Source organism: Lingula anatina, chromosome 9 (assembly GCF_051362555.1).
Source record: "Lingula anatina isolate TDL-2025a chromosome 9, LinAna3.0, whole genome shotgun sequence".
Taxonomy (NCBI): domain Eukaryota; kingdom Metazoa; phylum Brachiopoda; class Lingulata; order Lingulida; family Lingulidae; genus Lingula; species Lingula anatina.
In genome coordinates this window covers 15042027-15056862 of record NC_141775.1, presented here as the reverse complement: position 1 = coordinate 15056862, position 14836 = coordinate 15042027, and the positions used below count along the sequence as shown (strand labels likewise).

The 14836-nt window shown below is 38.1% G+C and overlaps 1 protein-coding gene and 1 long non-coding RNA gene across 2 annotated transcripts in view; both read left to right on the top strand.

Annotated features, from left to right (window-relative positions):
- LOC147759960 (von Willebrand factor D and EGF domain-containing protein-like) overlaps nt 1-1686 on the top strand; it is a 91636-nt gene extending 89950 nt beyond the window's left edge. The window contains exon 17 of the transcript XR_015331196.1: nt 1661-1686. The gene's annotated coding sequence lies outside the window, so the exon portion shown is untranslated. The remainder of the gene's footprint in view (nt 1-1660) is intronic.
- The window catches only part of LOC106181189 (uncharacterized), a 163150-nt gene continuing 148371 nt past the window's right edge, over nt 58-14836 (top strand). The window contains exon 1 of the long non-coding RNA XR_015331197.1: nt 58-646. This is a non-coding gene — a long non-coding RNA (uncharacterized LOC106181189). The remainder of the gene's footprint in view (nt 647-14836) is intronic.

The following is a 14836-nucleotide window of genomic DNA, read 5'->3' as shown; positions in this document are numbered from 1 at the left end:
TTTTGGTGGCCGTGTATTAGACCCCATTTCCATAGATTTTAGATCGATCTAATCTATCCCTGTGCACCCTGAGCTTCAGAGCTAACTTGACACTAACCTTTTCACTGTAGCCTATCTCCATCGTGTCAAGTAACCTCTGACGAAAATAGTTTGACCTATTTTATATAAGCCAATCGAATCCATGTTTCAAAATTTTTCACCAAAGTTTGGTGAAAACGCTGATTGGTTGATCGTCAATCGGCAATCCTCGGCTGATTCCGCAAGCTCCATACTAACAACATAGTTATTGTCGAGTGCGGAGACATCCGAGTAGTTCCGAGTGGTTCCGAGTGCATAACCGTACACAAAGAAAGCATGGAGTATATCGGAATTGAAACCAGAGCAGTATGATGCCCTGCATCATTATCTACTGAGAGACGATGTTATTTGCGGGCTGCCCACAGGTTACGGCAAGACCCTGATATTCAGCCTTATCTTTGATTGGTCCGGATTTGAACAAAGCGCGCTTTGACTCGTTCGCGTTCATTGGCTAGATCGTTTAATGAGTCATTGAGTGCGGGCTTTTAAATTTGATTGGCGGGCGGCGGAGGCAATCGAATCTGGTCAGAGGTTACTTGACACGATGGAGATAGGCTACAGTGAAAAGGTTAGTGTCAAGTTAGCTCTGAAGCTCAGGGTGTCCCTGTGGGGAGTATCAATAGATTACTGTTTGCTTAGTCGGCTTAAGCGTCTGTCCCGCCTACTAAAAGCTGTAAGGGGGTAATAAATATCTGTAATTAACTATGGTGCGCGCTCGGCTGACTGCAATTTAGCGTGAACCCCCAGGGAGTTAGGTCGATCTAAATCTTAATCTCTGGATCGATCTAATGCCTGGGAATACACCCTTAGTTGATAGATAAAGGCCATGCCAAGGTAACGTCCTTTTGAGTTTTGAGAGGGAGCTGTTAAGCATACCCCGTTAAAAATGCGTTGCCTTAACGTCAGTACTAACAGAAAGACTCTGGCACTATACTTGATATGGACTTACCATGTTAGCGATCATTTAATCATTAATTCCTGTTTAATCAACCGTTACAGATGTAGACGAATGCCAGATATCTAACCCATGTGTGTCTACCGCCGTTTGTACCAACACCCCGGGAAGTTATAGCTGCACTTGCAAGATTGGCTTCTCTGGAGAGAACTGCACAGGTGAGCAGATCGAAAACTTCATGACATCATTGTAATGGATGAATCAACATAAACTCTACATCTCGCACAAATAAAGTGTTGCTAAAATGAGCCACCTCTACCTTTACTAAACTGTTAAAGAATCAGCTCCAATACAACATAGACATTGCACCTTTTTAAATGTTGGATATTCATATCTATTTCATGATATGTCTAAAGAACAGATTTACATAGATACTTGGAATCGATTAATTTCAGATATCAACGAATGCTTAGACAAGGATTTATGTGGACGGTATGCTGACTGTGTAAACGTGGAAGGAACTTATAACTGTATATGTACGTAACATTTAAGAAGTGCTTAACTTACAGTCCTCGTATTGTCGTGATTGTCAGAAATATTTGATGTATCATCTTGTGAGATATTCCTGACATAAAGTACTTCTGTCTTAAAAAAATATGTGTACACAATCCGTTTCATGCATTTCAGCCAGACCATCGGGGTGCCCCCTACATCGGGGTGCCCCCCCCCTACTAATCTAAACAACAGGTGCTACCTGATACAAACAACACCCCTTAACTTCTCCCATGCAAGAGACGCATGTCGCAACGCAAGTGCTGATCTGGCAATGATAAGAGCCATCCACGAGTACAAACAGCTGACGCACATAATTCATAAGTCATCCGGTTTCCTTTGGGTCGGCAAGTGAACTAGTTTAATCCTTCTAAAATGTAGAATTTAAAAGATGTGTAAATCAATAACGTCTCATGAGTTTGCGAATGAAACCAAACAGAGTAAAATTATGGTAGGCTACAAATACAGGATATAACGAAAAATTGTGACATTTAAGATAATTCAGCATAATTCCCCCCTTAATTGTTAATCACATCTGTAATCGTAGGGGTCACTGACGTAGAAGAGGAGCTTACATTCAAGTTCGTTGATGGCACAGATGTTTTCTACACGCCAAGTTGGGACATTGGGCGACCCGCTGACATCCCCAGTGATGCAGACTGCATTGCAATTAACCCTGCCAATGCATACAGTTATGTCGACAGACCTTGTGATCAGTTTTCCGGTTTCATTTGTCAAGCACCATGGAAACAATCTTTCGTCCCAATTGGATAAATGTCAAAAGAACAAGCTGAAATCCAACCACATCCACGAGGCAACTAAAATCTATTTTACTAGGTGCACTTTTCACATGATTTTGAATACGTACTTGATTATGAAATCTGTGGAAATATTAGATGATTATATCAACAGATCAAACGCTCCGAAGATGCTTATTGGACTTTGGTGTGTGTGTGTTATAATGAAAAGTTATCTTAACAGACAGAAGTAGCAACCATATTAAGCTTTGTTGTGTAACATTACCACTGCCTACCCACCGCAATGTTCTCAATCTATAATTGAATGTCACCAATCAATCGTCGCTTTGCGATTGGCTTTTGTTCATGCTTAAATTGTTTAGTGTTGAAATTTATTAGCAGACTAAGTAAAAGTAAACAGTGTTAATGTACCTGAGACTAACACACCATTAAGCGATTGAAAAATCACATTTCGATACAAAATCCAAGAATAAGTCAAACACAAACTATCGACTCGACAGTCTACTTTATTGCTTGTTACATGCTTTTTTCTTGTCGATTGACCATGGTAATAAAAGCTTTTAGTATCATGAAAAACGAGTTGCTCTCATTTTCTTTCTCTTTCGGCGTGTTGCCAAATCCATTAAACACCGATAAGGTCTCACAAAATAAGTTTTCTGTCAACGAAATCATCATTTCAATATAAGCTGGGGGTGGAAAATGCAAACGCCCGCTGAATGAGCATACGTTATGCATTTTTCATTCGAAAGCAATAACATTATTATCGATTACAATAAATTTTATTTGGACTTTCTTTTACACAGAAATTGAAGTTTTGTTTCATGGAATGCCCATATCAAATTTCCCCAATGCCAAGAATGAACATGATTGTTTGCTTACATTCTTTACTTAAAACTTCATAGTTTCCCCCCTTTCCATCTCTGTATAGTAGAAATCATTTGCGACCTTTTGTTTGTCATTGTTTGACAGTCAATATGTGGTGAACAAAGTTGATGATAAGCAAAAGTTTTTGACCGGACCTTGCAAAGTGTGAAGATTTTAAACAAGAACTCACGTTCTAAAACATTCAGTATTAAGCCTACATTGTTTGGTCCTAGATACATCGTACTGCCTAAGCATGATTACAAAGGCTGCCACGACTTCTTTATATTTTGCTTGTACAGGTTAAGACAATAAATGATGGAGGTCGCTGTTTTCCTCATTTTTCATCTAACTTCTCGGAGTGTCGTCACATGCAATCTTCAATTTAGCTATAACCGTTTTGGTACTGAATACACTTATCCCCAACACACCTGATTGAAGAGATTTATATTGATATGTGATATTGATTAAATAGGCAACTGCCAAATGCACTCAAAATTCAAACAAAAAGATTAATATATTCGAACTAAAAAGGCAAACTGCAGAACGTACTTTAAAAATCGTTTTGGTGTTTTTTTTTTTAATTAAGACTAGATGAGGGCAACTGCATCACTTGCGCATTCATCAATGTGTCTTGATTTAATATATAAGCAATGGATTCTTGTCTATCTGAAAAAATGCAAAGTCAAAATTATCTAATTTTTAAATTTAATGTTTTCAACTGTAAAAAACGCACAAGCGTGAGTTTAACACATCTGTTTCTCAATTAGATAATATGGCGTGGCAAAGTTCAATACTTTAATATAGAATATACTAGCTGATACCCGTCAAATCAATCACTGAACCATGATAACAGATTAGTATACACGATTTATAGCCCTGGGTCAAGAATTTTTGTCAATTTAAACAATAGAAATAAAAACATTTCTCCCTACCCTGCCTTCAGCTGCATAAAAAAATTATCAAAAATCATATATATATAATTTTAAAAAGTAGAATACGGGTGGGTGTGGGAATCAAACACACACGGGCCTTCTTGATAATCAATGACGTTATGCACTGCTTCACTTTCTACCTGCGGTTCTATGTTCACCTTAGAAGTATATATATATTGATGCACCTTGAAAGATGTACAAAAAGACTTTTTGTTCATAATCACCAACGAAGGAACAGGGGCCGAAAGCTTAGATTGTATTTAACAACTAGAATTTAGATCTTTCAAGGTGCATCACTTTATATACTTCTATTTTCATCAAGATCTATACGCTGAATCAACATGTATGTTCACCTTACACACGCCGAACCTTTTGTTGGAACGTATAGAAAAAAAACATGTCCATGTAACGTATTTTAAAGCTCATATGTCAATGTATGTAGTGGACATGAATTTACGGTTTTAGCTCCGCTTCCTGTTGCCTACTTTGTATATATTCACGCCCTTGAGCGGGTATTTTTTGACCAGCCTCTGTAGATAATAAACGTGTAGTTTTTCAACTCTCGTAGCAGGTTAGGAAAATTCACTAGTTCACTAAAGGCGCGAAACAACTGTCATTTTTACTTTAAAACACCTTTCTCCATATTTTGATAAAATGTGTTATGATGATATCTATTTATTTTTTCCGGAAGTAATGAACAATAGAACATCAGGATGATGGCGGGGTATTTATTATAATACTTTTTTTAAGCTTTCATCACATGCTGGTTATTTCGGTACCGATAGTCCGAATATTCTACAATTCGCACCTCTATAGTCGCCGACTAACCCCAAGCCCATTTTGGAATTAACCGTTAACTGTAGTTCAAACAGCATAAGACGTGTTTTGGTTATTTATATAAAAATGTTTTCAAAACATTATATAATGTTTTTCCAGAATGTTATAAACACGCTGATAAAACTCCACAAAATGACGTTACATGTATCATAAAATTTTGTAGAAACGGTCTTCGAATCTTTTTACAAAATATAACGTTACTGTACATCATTAAAACACCCATAACGTTACCATAATGTTCTTCTATACCATAACCAGCATGTAACCATCTGATAACGTCGTGAAAACGTTATTTGTTATTTGGATTATTACTTAAAGGTACATATCAACCGAGCATCGGTGGAGCGTGGGTTGCCAGTAACACATATAAACCATTTCTACTAGATTCTTATACGACTCAAATAAAGGGACAAACTGAATAAATCACTCGATCAGCCATAAAAGAGCTTTAAACTGCTCTTTAAATTTTTGGTCAGAAATTAAACCTTCTTATGTGACTTACTTTTCTGCCCCATGTATATAAAGGATAGTAAGCTAACAGAAAAATCCATTCAAATATCATTTGCCTTCTGGCAATTTTCTTAATTATACTTTTTGAAACTATATACTGGTATTTGGTTGGTTTTTGAGCAAAAAATTGACTTTGTATGCATCTTTAATGGGCCTATTTTAAATAAGCACGCGTTACTGCAAGGAAGGACACAAAGCGTTCGAGCAGACTGCTCCACGCCTTCAACAGCTCCACACGTTTACAAGGGGAAGTGTTAAACCAAATTGTTGAGCCTTGTAATAAACTTATGGGACCGATGAAACTAATCACATAGCTAAAAGTGCGACACTTCTAAGAATGTTAAACATTTTTATTTCTTCTGAAAGAAGCTTGAAAAGGTAAACTTGTTGTTCAGCTACAATGTACCCTCTACCAGGGCGACAGATTGATTTTTCACAGATATTCACAGATATGTCGCTAGATAAATAGATAGTCAATTTGATTTGATGTCGCCTAAGCAAAAAATGTCCCTAACAACTGCGGCCTTGGTAGAGGGTATACTGTTCAGCAGCTCCACGCGTTTAGGAATTCCACACCTATAGCAGCTCCATGCGTTTAGCAGCCTCACGCGCTTAGCAGGGGAAGTGCTTAGCCAATGTGCTTAGCTTGTGATAGACTTATTATAGATCCATATGCCGGTGAAGCTAAGCACATAGGTAAACGTGTAACACTACCAACGTGTCTAGCTTTTTCTTCTGTGAAACGCTTGAAAAGCCATACGTGCTTAGCTTTTACACATATTTCTAAATGCGTATAGGTGCTTAACGTATGTTGTATGTATTTAAATGCTAAGCACTGTTTTTACAGTGTATGGGGGAGATAAATGACTGTGGAATGATATGCTACTATTCACAAAAAGTCACAAAATGAAAACAAAATATACATTCTACCAAAATATGCAGTTTCAAGTCCAAAATTAGTACTTAGTGGCATAGCTTCGTGACTTAATAATAGGTGCCAGTCTACGAAGCAAGGATTCATATAATTGTCTGATGCGTTCAGGGCTTATGCTGGCCTAAACATAGACACTGAATATAACAGAGTTTCTCTGCTGGTTAGACGGGCATTTGTCCAAAGTTTTGACATATCATTCCACACATTTTCCATTATGTTTGCATCCCGACTCTGGGCAGGCCACATCACCCTGCGAATGTCCTGTTGGTCAAACCAATAATCAACTGCTCTGGTCCTGTGACAAGGAACATTGTCATTCTGATGAACAAATGGATAATTCCTGTCACCAAACATGTTAGAAATAGATGGTAGCAAGCCTGACTCCAAAACATCGATATATTTCTAGTGATTCATGTTTTCATCAACCACAATCAATTCGCCCACGTCATGGATAATAATAATAATAATAATAATAATCTTTATTGGAGAATGGCAACCCGAAGGTTGAAGTTATACAATTACATATATATTTGAATATTTAAGTCAAGGAAGCCTGGTCATTTTTGCACTGGTGCACTCCTTAGACGGTCTCACCTCCCTGGGGAGCATACAGCTCGGCTGCCATATTAGGCGCTCATAGCTAATATATCATTTCTGCACTGCCTGACCAGGCCCCTGCTTCAACCCCTTAGTGCTGAGTGCCAAGCGGGGAGACAGCAGGTACCGTTTATAAAGGACTGGTATGTCCCCGGACGGGTTTTGAACCCACGTCCTCCCGCTCCGGAGGTGGACACTCTAACCACAAGGCCATCCGGTCTGATGCATCCCCACACCATGATGAATATGCTGCTCCGGGTTCGAAAATTCAGTACATGTGGTTCAAATGCTTTACCAGCCGTTCGCCAGCATCGTACCCGTCAGTCATCAGAGGTCAGACCAAAGCGACACTCATCAGAAAAAAATATTTAGGACCAATTGTTATGGACTGTCCAGTTCCAGATCCTGTTGACCCTAGTTCACTCTACGTTGCCTGTTTTGTAACGATATAAGAGGTTTCAGTCTTGCTACCCTGCTGTACACTCTATGAGCATGTAAACGACGCCTAGCAATTTTCACAGACACTTCTTATGTGTGAAATTTTTCCACTGTGTTGTCAACTGACAAGCAGTGTCGAACTTTGACAACCTGGACATCAAAATCAGTCATTGCTCTTCACGGCCAGTAGTTTTTCTTGGACCACCCATCAGAGGCAATTTGTCTCTTGATCCAGTGTTTCTAACCCGAGTCCAGACCCTCTGCACGGTTCTGACTAAATAATTCAATTGTATCGATATACTGACATTACTTATATTCCGCCTCTTCAGGTTAATAACTTGCACCTATAACCGTTAGATAATTGCCTGTATCTTGCCATATTGGAGGAAGACAGGAATAACATTTGCTGTCCATGTACAAGACCAACAATACAATCCCATGGTACAGCGGTTTTTATACTCATTAGTCACATTATAAGTAGACCAGGCATTATAATTACCCAAGATCTGCCTGCTTTTATTACTCTGAGTTAGGGGGTGACACTTCTTTTGTCCAGTGTGTGTGCATATTATAGTTGAAAGGACGTAAAGATGTTATAATAACAGGATGAGAAGAAATTTTGATAAAGATCAATTTCATGCAGCATATACTTAGAACACACCCGGTTATATTTCAATATCCATCATTGAGACAACTAATGAATGTCATTTATGTTGGCGCTTTTGAACATTCAAGCATCAATTGAACTTTTCTGCCTTGCAATCACTCCAACCTTATTACATCACCATCCAAGGCATAAACGGAATGTTTTATTGATTTGTCTGCCATCGGCAGTTGCTGAGATAACGAGGTGTGTGACTATAGCATGGTGGTTCTAAGACTTCTTCTTGTCGGAGTTACAGTGATATTTTTGGGTAAGTTTCACAGAGACGAAACACACCAGGTAAAAAGTGGTGTTTTATTATTACTGATTTGTCATAGAGCTGAAAAAGATGTATTTTGGCAATAATATGATATCCATTGTGGCACAATATCATAACATTACCAGCTGTGTGGTTAGATAGTTGTTTCTGAATTTAAAATTGTTCTATAAATTCCCCTTCAATCTGATTAGGACAAAAAAGATATTGTGTGTTCTTACTGTACCCTTGCACATAATAATAATAATAATGATAATAATAATTATAATAATAGATGTTGTTGGTATCTTTCCCCGGCAGATGTGACACTATGCAGAGGTTGCACGAAGAATTTGGCTAAAGGAAAACCCGCCTACCAAAGTTCCACCTACCAGACGCGCAATGCCAGCCTTGTTGTGGATGGTAACTATGACGACGACTACCACCATCGTAGTTGTAGCCATACAGGATGGGGTCAGGGTCAATGGTGGCTGGTGGACTTACAAACCACGGAGAGGGTTGCCGGTCTAATTATAACAAATCGTGGCGACTGCTGTCGTAAGATTTTTGGTTCCTTATATATAATTGTAAAAGTCGCTGTTGTTTTTTTGCCGTAAGTATTGGAATATAAAGTTCGATCCGCTTAAGGTTTTTTATTTGCAAATAGTTTGTATTTAGTCGCTGTTGTTTTTATTGCCGTAAGTATTGGAATATTAAGTTCGATCCGCATAATAATTTTAATAACTGAGTTATCGTTTAATATACCGCTACATAACATCCAAGTACAGTATGATAAAAGTGTTATCTCAAATTTTACGGTCTGCTACTATTTTCAGCTGACCGTTTGAATAATTTCGAAGTGAGAGTTGGCACCTCTTTCGTGGATAGTTCATCATTCACCCAGTACCAACTCTGCGCCAGTTACCCGGGGGTGGCACCTGTGGGGAACACGTCTCTGTCCTGTGGATCACCACTGAGAGGACGATATGTCCTGATCATTAAAGTTGGTAGTGACGATGATCCATTGCAGCTTTGTGAAGTGGAAGTTTATGGTGAGTTTATAGTTTCTCAAAATCGCATTTACAGGCGGACCTCAAGCTGCGATATACCACATTACGTACATGTATATAATATTATCAGTATTTTGAAAGGCGTGAATAATATATCTATAAACCTTACACATTTTATTATTAATTCAACGTTGAAATAACCGGTCAGTCAGGTACTAGCACGTCTTTGTTATAAGTTTTTTAAGTCTCGTATTTAATTAATATTTTCTTCGTATAGGTATTACATTTTCAACTACATTCAAACGGATAACAGCAGGTGTTCGCGCAACCCTTGTGCCCTTGTCCAGGCTGAATGTCCGCAGCCGCAGTGATTGCAGCATCTCCTGTATGAAAAACTGGAAGTGTTTGGCCATAAACGTTCTCTGTTCTGGAAATGGCCGATGTGTCTGTGAACTTCTGCCCAGTACTGCTCAATTCGGCGACCTCCTGCCAGATACTGGTTATGAATATTATGAAGACAAATGCTTGGGGACAGTGTAGAACGAGACTAATGAATGTGGCTAAATCACTTTCAGAAATACCCCAGGGAAGCATCCATGACTATTCCCAGAGATTTAGATCGATCTAGAGATTAAGATTTAGATCGACCTAACTCCCTGGGGGTTCACGCTAAATTGCAGTCAGGCGAGCGGGCACCATAGTTAATTACCCCTTTACAGCTTTTAGTAGGCGGGACAGACGCTTAAGCCGGCCAAGCTGACAGTAATCTAGTGAGACTCCCCACAGGGATAGATCGATCTAAAAATCTATGGAAATGGGGTGTATGTAACACATGCCTTTTTATTTCCTATAGTTGTGAAACAATTAGATAATATTGATGTGCAAAGCTGAATAGATATCATTAGATGACACGCCACACTGGGGAAGTGTTGTAAACAACTCAACATTGACATTTTATTAGTAATGTGCAAGTGCTGATCGCTCACGTTACTGACCTAAATTAGTGCGAAGTCGACATGATCGCATGAGGGATAATTGAGTCAAACAACCGTCAATAGTTCTTAGGCCAATTTGTTTATCATAACTATAAAAACCAACTCGCTTTTCTTTATGGAGGCAATTAAGATGTAATTTAAAGTGAAATGAGTAATATAAGATGTAAAGTGGTTATTGTACGGTTCACTGCTGCCAATGTTCATTCTATTGTTACTACTACTTCATATATATGAGATATAGAAATTCTTCAAACTTGAAACCGGCGGAGGCTTGCTGCTAATTTACCCTCGGTTTCTAAGGAATTTATCGATGGATGTTATCATTCTTACCTCTTCTCTGTATATATACAAGGAAATCCCAATCAATTTTCAACCTTGGCTTCCAATTTAAATTTAGTAAAAAATATCAAAATTTAAGTGCGTGTCGAACTTTGCATTTGTACCATGTATCGCTTTGGAGAACGAAAAGTGGGCTTGTTTAGGAACAGGGAAACCCCTTCCAATCAATTCCGCGACATAATAGGTGTTCGTTGCACTATTTTGTTTTAAGTCAACATAAAACCCAACTTCATTTTCGAAGATTTTTGTGGTTATATGTCCATATTGTTATTAATCTGATGTATAAATCTCGAATGGAATCTGACTTGAAAGGAGTATGTCCCTGACAGTTTAAAACAATAAGATGATGTATACCGCAGCCCGATGTTAAAGAGATCTACTATATGCGTTTAAATACAGTTGCGCCTCTAGGTCTGGGTAGGACATTACATTCATAGGAACGAATTTTTATAATTGCATAATGTCTCATTATTTCCACCTTTATATTATAATCATTTTCTAATATGTCAACAATTCGGCATTTTAACATACACATTCCCCGAGAAAATATTTTTGTAATATTATCCATTTTAAATAATTTTTCATACATCTTCTTACCGAATATTTTTCAATTAAAAAAGCTATTGCCTGCCATAATATAACGTTTAACAAGAGCTTTTCTTTACCCTGTGTATCTTATTTTGTATTGAATTTGTTACAATTTGTGTTTTTTATATTTTCCATACTTCATATTCACGCAGTTATTGCTCTCTTTGAATCTATTCACTAACACCGAAGTTTAATATTCGCTTTAAATGCAATGCTTTCGTCTGGTAATTGATTCTTGATATTGATTTTTGTCTCTTTTGGTGATGGTAAAACACACACTGTGCCCGTTATCTGAGCATAATCTCATATAAAGTAAAATCAATCATTGTATGATAATATAAATATACGGATAACTCAAAAAACGATTTTTTTACAAAAATTATACCACATTCAGTAAAAATTCAAAACTTATGGGAAGAGACGAACGGTATTAAGATTAATTGATGGTTACAACGACGACACGCAGCACTAAATTATTCATGCCAGTTAAAAGGTTTTTGGCAGAGATGGATGCAAATTCAAAACGGCAAATTCCAGAGATAATCGTTACAGGATACATCACTAATGCCCCCTTTACACTGGACGGCGTCCTTTCTGCGACCATGAAATTTGGCATCGCTGTGGTCTTAATAAGGAGGCACGAGCATTAATTTTGTATCAGAATGAATGCTCAATGATCGGCCAGTTGTCGGCACGTAAAGCATTATAATTTTTTAACTCTCAAATGGGGCCGTACTGCTGGACGCAGAAAGGACGCCGTCCAGTGTAAAGGGGGCTTAACACATTGGCTGATAATAGTGCCGCGTCAGGTGCGGACTATAGATACATCAATAATGAGGATATAAAGTAGATAACGTGGGAAACTGGATACGGTTGTTTATGATTCTAAACTCAAAACAATATAACTGCTTTTGCAGCAACGAATAATAGTGTACTGTTCATTTTTGTTCAAGTGCTCTCATTACCAAAGGTGTAAACATTTATGAATATGAATCAGGCCCGTAGCCAGGGGGGGGTCGGGGGTTCGAAAGAACCCCCCTTTTTGCTGGGAAAAGGTCCACTCTGGGTGAAATTTGATCTATGTACTTGAGGAATTTATGGTAAAAGGTCCACTTTTTCAGAAAACGAACCCCCCTCTGAGATTGCTGGCTACGGGCCTGTAAATATTCATCTTTGAAGAAGTCTTTGAGTCCCGCTGTGGTGAGACTGTGTGGAGTTGGTTGAGTTAAGCCTAGATTACATTTGAACCGCAATGCCCGTACGGTGCCCGGATACTGCCCGTAATACCCTTTTTGTACGGCGTCTGAGCGAAGGTACACGGCGGTCGTGCGACAACGCACGGAATCGTACTGATTTAAGGCCATGTAATGTAGACATAGCTCCTTATCAATTCAATAAAAAAATCGTACGGACAATTTCATCGGCACCCATTAAGCCTAGGTCCAAACCGAACGTACGGGCTGTAACGTGTGGTTTACAGCCAAAAAATGGGGAAAACGTGGGAGTTCGTGCGTGAGGAGCACGTCCATTTTGGAGGACGCAGACAGCACGTAGAAACTTTTCACCTGATTTCTTCCCTGCGATCTAGCTACGTTCTAGCCGGACGCAAGGAACCTAAAAAAACCGTGCGTCCAAAACGTAGTTGGGACCTAGGCTTTACTGACAGTCACTGTCTTATTCCCGGGAGTCACGCCAGACGAGGGAACAGGCGACAACAGCATGTTTCCCTGGGTCGCACTCTATACTGGGGGATAATGGCATTGGATATACCTGGAGATAACATGGCGGTTGCGGTCACGTCTAGAAATGTAGCTTAGAATATCAACCTGGAATTCGACATGCCAAGTGATCAGTCCGGGGTTAAATATGCCACGATGGGTCGCTCCACTTGGTGAAATCGATTCCTTTTACTATTAGTGGCCTTAAAAGGAAATAAACATCACACCCACTTCCCGTATGAGAGAGTGTTTTCAAAGTGGCTATGATTACAGCGGTGACTTAGAATTAACATAACGTTTACTTATTAATTAAGCTGTCCATATGAAACTTTTACATCATGTAAGACAGTATAAGGCTTTTCCTTTCGTTCTTCCAAAAGAGAGCTTTACAGGATAACAATTAAAGCTTATTCGCATTCAAACATAAACAGTAACTCATCATCTTAAAACTGAAAGCCTGTAAAATTTTGATATCCCCTTCTAAAAAAAGCAGAATAAACAAAAGCTTCCAACTTGACATACGTTGCCAAACAATCTTGGGTTTATTCACAACCTAAATACAAGTCTATTTTCCACATTTTAAAAGTAAGAGAAGATTTTGTTGTCTCATAAAAAAGGGTAATTTTGACACATGTCTAGGCGGTATTAAGTTGTAGTGAAGTTACACTACACTTACACTATTGAATACCGTTTACAAGATTGCCTCAGGTGTCGTATCAAGTAGAATAAAAACGGTATTGGATAAATTGATAAGTAAAGAACAGACTGGTTTCCTAAAAGGGAGATACATAGGGGAAAATACTCGTTTAATCTATGATCTCATGCAATATACTGAGGAAAACCATGTACCTGGAATATTACTTCTAATAGATTTTGAGAAGGCATTCGATAGTATATCATGGGACTTTCTAAATCAAGTTCTTATTTTCTTTAATTTCGGTCCAGACATAATAAATTACATTAAAACCTTTTATAAAAACATTACTTCAAGAGTAAATCAAGGAGGTCATTTATCCGAAATGTTTCAACCACAGCGTGGCCTGGGACAAGGTGATTTGATATCACCATATTTATTTTTGTTATGTTCTGAAATTCTTTCGGTAAGCATAAAGAATAACCCTCAAATTAAAGGAATACAAATTGGGGAAAATGAATACAAAATATCGCAATATGCAGATGACACGTCCTTAATCTTAGATGGTTCTGAACAATCCCTTAACGCCTCCCTACAGGATCTAAGATGGTTTGAAAAAATTTCGGGTTTAAAAATAAATTATGACAAAACTCAGGTTATTTGGATAGGGAGTAAAAAAAATTCAAATGAGAAACTGTGCAAAAATTGGACATTAATATGGGGTGCAACGTCTTTTAAATTATTAGGTATTAAATTCTATGTCGAACTAGATACTATATGTGAAAGGAATTATCGGGGAAAAATTGAAAGTACTGAACGATTACTTAAACTATGGGAAAGACGAATTTTGACCCCCGTCGGCAGAATTACAGTGATTAAAAGTCTCATAATATCGAAATTTAACCATCTTTTTATTTCACTGCCTAACCCATCTAACCAAATAATTAAGGAGCTAAAAAAGCTAATCTTTGGATTTCTTTGGAAAGGTAAACCGGATAAAGTAAAAAGGGAAATAGTAGGCCTATGTAAAAAAATAAAAGATGGAGGACTAAATATGATAAACGTAGAAGCTTCAATAATGGCATTAAAATTAACTTGGGTGAGACGGTTGATAAATAGGGAGGGTATTTGGCAAAATATCCTTTTGCATAGATATAAATTAGACTTGATGCTAAACTGTGGTTGTGAATATTTGCGCTTCTGTCAAACAGGCACACAGAATTTATTTTGGAAGGATGTTTTTTTAGCTTGGCAGGAA